This window comes from Heteronotia binoei, chromosome 13 (assembly GCF_032191835.1).
Source record: "Heteronotia binoei isolate CCM8104 ecotype False Entrance Well chromosome 13, APGP_CSIRO_Hbin_v1, whole genome shotgun sequence".
Taxonomy (NCBI): domain Eukaryota; kingdom Metazoa; phylum Chordata; class Lepidosauria; order Squamata; family Gekkonidae; genus Heteronotia; species Heteronotia binoei.
The window spans coordinates 79,775,242-79,784,838 of NC_083235.1; positions in this window are offsets into that span (position 1 = coordinate 79,775,242).

Sequence of the window (9,597 nt, forward strand, 5' to 3'; positions counted from 1 at the left end):
CGGTAGTAGCTCCACCCAATTGGTCTGTTGGTAGTTTACGTAACATCGTACATATTGTTCTAGGAGTGCGTTTATGCGTTCTGTCTATCCATCCATTTGAGGGTGATAGGCGGAACTCAATCCTTGCTCCATGCCTGTTAATTTGCAGAACTCCCACCAGAAGTTGGCAACGAACTGCGTGCCGCGGTCGCTAATGACCTTATCAGGGAAGGAGTGGACTTTAACACTACTGTATTATTTGTCATATCTCATTATTCATACTAATGTCCTATATTTTATTTTCACATTTATTTTTTAAATATCTTACGTTTTACCTATTTAGGTCCATCTTGATTTTTACAATTTTATGTGGTTGTTGTTGGCCTGCATTGTGCTGTGTATTTGGGTCATGGACCGTAATAAAGTAAACTGAGAACTGAATGTGTTGGAAAAATAAATATGCCAATTCCTTTGCTATAGGCAATTTTTTGCACGGAATAAAATGTGCTTGCTTTGAGAAAGTATCCACCACCACTAGTATTACTGTCCTACCCTGAGAAGTAGGCAGTTCTACTATAAAGTCCATAGATACCACCGACCATGGGCGCTCTGTGATTTGAGTGGGTTGAAGGAAACCGGGGAGGGGGGGGTTCTGCCCTGCCTTTTTGCCATTATGCACACTGGGCAGGTGGTTACAAATTCTGAAATGTCTTTTTTTCATTTGAGGCCACCAAAATTGCCTATTGACCAGGTGCAACATCTTTACATATCCAAAGTGGCCAGACAGCTTACTACTGTGACAGTATTGTAGTATTTCTTGCCTCAGTGTTTTTGGCACATATAGCTTTCCATCGTGGTACCAAAACCCCCTGTTAATCCTTCTGGTTTTTCAGCACCCTCTCGCTCCGTTTCTTCTATTAGTCTATTGCCCCCCCCCCCCCCGGTTCTGGTGCACTCTTTTTCTTCCCCGACCGGGTGGTTATGGCGCCGGCCACCACGCTGGGAGGGATGATAAAGTCCACCACTTCCTCCCTCTGACTCTCGTGTTGGGGCAGTCTGGATAGTGCGTCGGCCAAGAAATTCTTTGCCCCGGGCATGTGTCTCAGGGTGAAGTCAAACTTTGCAAAGAACCCTGCCCACCTGATCTGCTTCTTGGTTAATTTCCTATGGCCAGTCAAAGCTTCTAAGTTTTTATGGTCGGTCCAGATTTCAAATGGTACCCTTGCTCCTTCCAGCCAGGACCGCCATGTTTTTAATGCAAAAGTCACTGCAAACGCCTCCTTGTCCCACACTGACCAGTTGCATTGCTCTGGTGAGAATTTTTTAGGTATGTAGGCACAGGGTTGCAATCTCCCCTCAGAGTCCTTTTGCATTAGTATGGCTCCTACAGCTACATCAGAGGTGTCACATTGAACCACGAAGGACTTAAGTTCATTGGGATGGCTCAATATCAGCTCACTTGTGAACAATCGCTTAAGCTCCTTGAACGCCTTCTGGCATGCTGGTGTCCATGCCAACTTCGCCCCTGGTTTTTTCACCTCAGGCCCCTTTCCTTTAGTCTTAAGTAGGTCCGTCAGGGGTAACATCACCTGGGCGAACCCCTGAATGAAAGTCCTATAAACATTTGCGAACCCAAGGAAGGATTGTAGCTGTCTACGTGTCCTCGGGAGTTCCCAATCTAATACCGTCTGTATCTTAGTAGGATCCATGGTGAGTCCCTTCCCGGAAATTCTGAATCCCAGGTAATAAAGCTCAGTTTGATGGAACTCACATTTGGACAATTTAGCATACAACTTGTGCTCGTACAAGGTGGAAAGCACCTTTCTCACAAACTGTACATGGGAAGCTATGTCTTTCGAATAGATAATGATGTCATCCAGGTACACCACTACCCCTCTGTACAGGTATTCTCTCAGGACCTCATTGATGAAATTCATAAATACCCCCGGATCCCCCTGCAATCCTAAAGGCATCACAGGTACTCGAACTGCCCCATTGGAGTGCTAAATGCGGTCTTCCATTTGTCTCCTTCTTTGATCCGCGCTCTAAAGTACGCGTCCCTCAGGTCAAGTTTTGTGAAAATGGACACTGTACTCAGGAGATCTTTGATCAGGGGAATGGGGTACGCATTGGACATTGAGATCCCATTTATCCCACGAAAATCAGTGCAAAGCCTAAGGCTCCCGTCCTTTTTCCGTAAAAGCACCGGTGCAGTGTGCGGGGTGGTGGCCAGTTGAATGAAGCCTCTCCTGAGGTTCTTGTCTATGAACTTTCTTAGTTCTGCCTTCTCAGCCCACCCCATGGAGTATAGTTTGGCTTTGGGCAACTCCTGGCCAGGTATTAGCTCAATCGCACAGTCAGTGCTTCGATGTAGAGGAAGCTCATTCTCCTCCTCCTCGCTGAACACTCTACGCAAGTCTCTGTACTGGGAATGGATTGGACCTCTTCCACCGACATGCACATTTTCTCATTCCTGGGTGGAGGATTAGGCCCCCACCTCCCCAACCAGTGGTGGTGTTTACATCTCCTGTCGGTGAAGTCTATCGTTTGGTCTCCCCATTGTATGTCCGGTGGGTGCTTAGCTAGCCACCCGACTCCCAACACTACATCAAAGGAGGAGGATGGAGCAATCACAAACATTTCTATGTCCCAATGATCTTCTATTCCCACCAGCACTCCCTGGGGCTCTTCTACACAGGGCTCTCCCCTCATTACGGACCCGTCCATTTGCTCGAATTGGATCGGGTGGGGTAGAGGCTTCCGGACCAGCCCTAAAGCGTCCACTAATTTCGGGGTGATAATTTCCCTTGTGCACCCTGAGTCAATTAGAGCTCTTGCATGGATAAAGCGTTTAAACTTTTGGTTCAGCAATGTCAACGGTACAAAGAATAAAGATCCAGTTACTCTCACCCACAATGGTGCCGTTAGATCCCCGACCTGCCTCTCGGCACCCCTCAGTGCAGGTCACACTCATTTTCCACCGGCTCTGTTCCCCAGGGCTCCTCACTTGAGTCATCCAAGATTATAGTATCCTCGTCTAGCACCGTCAACTTTGCAGTGCTTCCTCGAACCAACTCTTTCAGTCTAGTTGTAGCCTTCCTCAGTCCCGCTGCGGTCGGCTTTGGAGTAAGGGGGGAGGCTCGAGGTTTCTCCGGGCAATTAGCTGCTAAGTGGTTTGGGTCACCCCATTGGAAGCATTTGTGCACCGGGGGGTTTCTAGGTGTCCCCCCCAGGGCCACACTCTTTTCCCCATCTGCCTTAGTCCCCAACTGAGCCTCACGTCCCCCCTTTCCCCCTTGCTGCTGTTGGCATTGGAGGGCCACTCGTTTCATATTTGTCTCGACCTCGCCTGCCAGCTGTATCCATCCCACTAGCGTGGTGGGTCGGGCTTGCTGCAGGGCCCGGTCCAGTAGACTCGCGTTTAGCCCTCTCTGGAACTCTTTGATCTTCATCATCTCGCTCCAACCTCGTACTTTGGCCAAGTGGGCCCTGAATCGGCCGCTTACTCCTGCACGGATTTTGCCCCTTGTTGCATCATGCATAAGGCGGTTATGGCCCAGGTCTCCTGGAGGGGATCTTCATACTGGGTCAGCAGTGCCTGCAGGAATCTGGCCACGGTGTCGAGCTCGGGGCCCCTCATCTCATACAGGCTTATGTACCACCTCCTGGCCGCCCCCTTCAACTTCGAACCAAGGTAGTCCACTCGGCTGAATTCATCAGGGGATGTGTTCCCCCAATAGTGCATGTAGCTATTGGCTTGAATGGTAAAATACTTTATTTCCTCTGGGTCGCCATCGAAGGTGGTGTCCAGCTCTCAGTCCCTCCTGTAGTCTCGAGGGGCTGGGGGTCTTGGCGGTGGTGCAGGGCCTCCTGGTTGCCCAGGCACCACCGGGGGTGCTTGAGGTGGCGGTACCTGTGGTCCTGGCGCTGGTGCAACCGGTGGAACCAGCGGGGCTCTCCCTGGGTCGTGCCTCAGCAGCCGATCAATCTGCCTCTGCATCTCTTGCGCCATGAAGGTGGCGTTGGCTTGGATCTCGTACCGTAGTTCCCTTGCCATGGTAGTCATCTCCCCTCTCACGGTTTCCAGGACGTCTGGCTCCTTTGGATTGCCTCCATCTTCCTCCTCCAACTCGGACCCAGTTGGACAGCCGTCCTCTGGTCGGGGTCCACCCCACTTGTCCTCATCTCTCAGGGGGGGGGGGGGCAATCTTCCCATCTTTCCCCAGGGTTCCCACTGCCTTTGCCTCCGCATGCTGGTCTCAACAGGATGACCTCGTGGCATGCCGGTGCTTCATCCATCAGGGCTGTGGAGGTGTGCGATTCCCACTTCTGAAAGGTGATGAACAATTGTTGTACGTGCAGAGGGGACCCGCGCCCCTCCACTCTCCAAGTCCCAACAATGTGCCGGGGGGGGGGGCGCACCTCTACTCCTTCGAATGGATCAGTAAGTTCTCTGTTATCTGGTGCTCTTTCAGCCATTCGGCTTGAAAGTTGTCAGGTCAGCTGAACTCTTAATAAAGGATCAGTTCCAAAATGTCAAGCATGAGATCTCAAAATAACCAGTCCTTGAATCTTGAAACAAAGTTTGGTTTATTGATAATCCATGTGGCTCATCCGAGCTGGGAGAAATTGGAACTGATACTTTGTAACAGCAGAATACAGGCTTTAAGATGGCACATCAAAGGTTCTATAAATAATTCTACATTCATGTGTGAAATTCACACACTAGGTTTCTTATCTATCTTGCGGCTAGCACATCCTGGGTTCAGGCCTGGCTGAGCCTGAGAACGAGTCCCAGGAGGTCTTATCTTCAAAGAGGACATTCCTGCATTTGTTAGTAGAAGCGAGAGAAGAAAGGTGGGGGTTGCTACTTTGATGTGCCTTGGTTTAATTCAGGGTTAGTAACAAATCTATAATTCTAAATACTATAACAGAAGATGAATATACAATGCTTGACAGGTGTATATTTGTTTGAATTCACCATGGGAAGTACATTTTTCAGAATCTGCTGTTATTTAGGCATGCCTCAGATCTCAACATAAACATGAACAGCAGGCAAATTTACCTTGTTCAGTTCTCTCAATCATATACAAAGTGAGATGGACGTTGTTAAAGTTTGGATCAACTTGTTGGATCAACTTGATGGACGTTGTTAGAGTTTGTGTTGAGCAGCCTTGCCCCTGCACAGTTGCTGCTTATTCTGCAAGACCAGGCCATTGCAGCCAGGCCTGGCAGATCTGGCAGGTCCCCCACGCTACTGGCAGATCACCCACGCCACACACACCCCAAGCCCCTTTTTCTCCTGTGATGTCATCATGCAGGGCGACAGGTGGCACACAAGAGAGCTGCTGCACTGCTGCTTTCCCCTGGCTGCGCCTGGCTGCTTTCAAGCCAAAAGCAGCCGCCATGCTATTTGGAAGCTTCCAAGGAAGTGCTGCCCGTCGCGCTCTCCCCCACATCGCCCTGATGATGTTATCATGCAGGGCAACATGGGGGAGATAGCGATGGGCAGCGCACAAGAGTGCTGCCACACTGCCGCTTTCCCTCTGCTGCGCCTGACCACTTTCAAGCCAAAAGCAGCCGTCGCACTCTTTGGAAGCTTCCAAGGAAGCAGCCAGGCGGTGCTAAAACACCATACTCTTTGGAGGCTTCTAAGGAAGCCTCCAAAGAGCGCAGTGGCCTAGCAGCACTGGGGAAGGGGCAAAGGGGTAAGGCAGGGTGGCACTCTAGGCAGCTGCCTACCCCACCTACTCCCACACAACAGCCCTGGTTGCAGCTTCAATCATCATATTTCAGTTATCACTTAAATAGTAAGTTTCAATGCAAATGATTGTTTTCCATTTAACAGCTGTTGCAAAAAGCATTGTAATTAGTGATCTAACAGCATTTCTTTCTCTGTTTACTAATATTGATGTATACTTTTTTAAGTTGAGTTGATTAGTGAAATTATGCTATGATAAGAGCATTGCTTACCAAGAACAAATAATGTAATTGTGCAGTAGTTACTCCTTATGGTTTCATAATAAATTGTGGCCAGTGTTCCCTCTAAGCTAAGTTAGCATGAGCTAGCTCACAGCTTTTTGGCCTCCAGCTCACACATTTTTGTCTTAGCTCAGGAAGGATGACCCCAAAGCACACTCATTTATGAAGTAGCTTACAACTTTAATGCTAGTAGCTCACAACTTTAATACCAGTAGCTCACAAAGTAGAATTTTTGCTCACAAGATTCCGCAGCTTAGAGGGAACTTCATGACACCCAGAATACTCAAATAACTGAGTCTCTCTCTCTCTCTCTCATATTTGCTTTGTAGTAGTATTTGCTTTAATCCATACAGTATGTTCTTTGTTGCTTTTGTTGTGAGTTCACTGGTTAATGTTTGCCCAGTGGACAGGATAGGTCTATTAGACTCTGGAGAAAAGAGCATGTACAAAGATTATTTCACACATCAGACTTCCCACATTCCATTTTTTTCTGCTAACTCAACACTTGACTGCTGTTCTGGGAAATAAGGGCACTCCCATATGCTGGGGTACTTGGCAAAGTAGCCCCTTTCTTTGGAAAATGAACTCAACACAACAGGATTCTTTCACACAGTCCAGCACAGGAGATGGTGAAATATGATGGAATAACTTTGAAATAAGATATGAGTCAGACATCCCATGTGTGCTCTACATGTTGGAATTTCCTCTGGAACAGCCCAGGAGCACTAGAGTGTCTGATACATGAGGTAACTGTTGTTCTTTATGACATATAGCATGGAGGCATTTGGGGGGAAAGGGACACTACTCAGGAGAGGAAGAAAAGGAAGGTGAGGCCGCCAGGCAGTAACATGTGTCTGCAGACAGAGGTCCGAGGTCTCAGGACAAACATACTAACATTTCCTCCCAAAACATACAGACTTTACCATGGAGCCCAGTGTATTGGAGTGCATTCCTTCCTAGAATGATAGTCACACATATTTGTATTATTACCCTATACCAAACCAGCAGTTCATTATAATGTCTTGTATTGTCTTGCACGATTTCTTTTCCTCTGACTAGAACAAAAGGAAGAACAAATGCCTCTGCAGTTCATAGCACTTAAGAGAGAAGGGAATGTTTATTTATTTCCAGGAATGTTGGAAGTCAAAGGAGCACTTGGCAGCCCTTCAGCTTTTAATGACACTGCTTCTCCCTGTGAGACTTTATAATGCAAATCTAAGCAAGATTCAGAAAAGCAATGCTGGTTTACAGCAATACTGGTTTTCCTCATTCTTGAAATGGGTTCATCCCCAGAATTAATCATTACCTTCTGACTATATTTGTCAGCCAATGTAACTTTACTGAATAGCTGAACTGTAACCATCTTTAAACTCTGTTACTAACCATGAGAAAAGGCCTTGCATATTAAAGAGAGAATGCAGATGTTACCAATGCTCAGTGTGAACCTTTCTTTCCCTTAATACTAACAAAGGCAGAAATTCCCTTCTTTGAAGATAAGGCGCCTCCAGGGACACCCACTTGGCTATCCCCAGAAGACTAGCAGCAACAATGAGATAAGAGGGAGAGGCCATGTGAACCTTTGCACCTCACCTCAACAATGTTTAGAATTGTGGCTTTGCATAGTTCCCTTTGATGTATCCCAATATAGCCAGCCTCCTAATGCTACAATGTATCAGTCTCAATCTTCCTTCGTTCAGATACTTATGGATTATCGAATAAAGCCTAACTTTGCAACAATTCAAGGTCTGGTTGATTTGAGATCCCATCGTCTGACATTTTGAGACTGATCCCTTTGAAGGCTTATCTGAACCGGCCACTTTTAAGTCGGATGGCTGAAAAAGTTCCGGATAACAGAGAACCTGCTGAACCTTTAGGGAAAATTAACCCCCCCCCCCGGCACATCACCAGGGCTCGGAGAACCAGAGGGTCCCCCCTCCACATCCAGATGCTGTTCATCACCCTGCAGAAGTGGCAGCCGAGAACATCAACCACCCTGATGGACGAGGCCCCAGGGCGCCATGAGAACCTACTGAGCAGACCCGGCCAGAGCAGGAACTCGGGGAGCGGGGGCAACCTGGACCGCAACAACGGGGAAAAGGACCCCGTTGGAGCAGACGAGGAGTGGGGTAAAGGAACCAACTCGGAGGGGGAAAATGGAAGCCCCCTGAAGGGGGAGGAAATCATGGAAAAAATGAGGAAGGAGATGAGAGCGATGCAAAGGGACCTCAGGGACAAGATCCACACAAACACCGCTCTCATGACCCGGGAGGTGCAGAGGCAGATTGACCGGCTGCTGCTCCATGACTTCGGGCGAGGCCAGCCAGCGGGACCAGCGCTGAAGATCCCCCACTGGTGGGGCCAGTCAGACCGGATGCTCCCGCAGTGCCCTGAGACCCGCCAGTGCCACCCGCGGTGCCCACCCCACCAGCGGGCCCTGCAGCTTTGAGGCCGCTGGGACTGCCGGGCCCCGGGCCATGGGACATTGGACGGGGCTGGGGGCTGGGCATCACCTTTGATGGCAACCCCGAAGAAGTGGAGTACTTTACCATACAAGCCAACAGCTATATGCACTACTTGGGGGAACACATTCCCTGACGAACCTAGCTGAGTGGACTACCTGGGGTCGAAGCTGAAGGGAGCAGCCAGAAGATGGTACGTGAGCCTGTACGAGAGCAGAAGCCCAGAGCTGAACAACGTTGAGGGTTTCCTGCAAGCCATGCTGCTCCAGTACGAGGACCCTCTGCAGGAGACTTGGGCCCTCACTGCCCTGTGCAACATGCAACAGGGGTCGAAATCGGTGAGGGAGTACACGGCGGATTTTAGGGCTCACTACGCAAAAGTAAGGGGCTGGAGCAAGATGATGAAGATTGAGGCTTACCAGCGGGGCCTCAATGCCAGCCTCCTGGATAGGGCGTTCCACCAGGCCCACCCCACCACACTTTTGGGTTGGATGCAGCTGGCGGGAGAGGTCGAGACCAACATGAAGCGCATAGCCCTGCAACGGCAACAGCAGCAAGGGGGGAAGGGAGGACGTGAGGCGCAGTCGGGCACAAAGATAGAGTTAAAAAGGCCCCAGCCCAGGGTGGGATGCCCAAAGTCACCATGGGTCGGAAGTGCTTCAGATGCGGCGACCCTGGGCACTTGGCGGCCAACTGCCCAGAGAAACCTCGAGCCCCCCCCCCCCCGAACCTGAAACTGACGGCGGCAGGACCGAAGAAAGCACCAGCCAAGTCCAAGGAACCCAGTTGGGGTAGCACCGCCACCTTGATGGTGCTTGACAAGGATACTATAATTGTTGACGACTTGTAGTGATGTGCACTCGGGAGATTATCACGCCTAAATCGGTAGACGCCCTCAGACTGTCTCGGACCCCGCTACCCCACCCGATCCAGTTTGAGCAGATGGACGGGTCAGTAATGAAAGGGGAGCCATGTGTGGAAGATACTCAGGGCCTACCGGTGGGGATAGAAAAGCATTGGGAGGTGGAGGCTTTTGTCAACACCCCATCCTCCTCCTTCAACGTGGTGTTGGGGGTGGGCTGGCTAGCCAGACACCAGCCAGATATACAGTGGGAAGCACAAACCATAGACTTCACCGATAAAAGGTGCACCTACCACCACTGACTAGGACAATGGG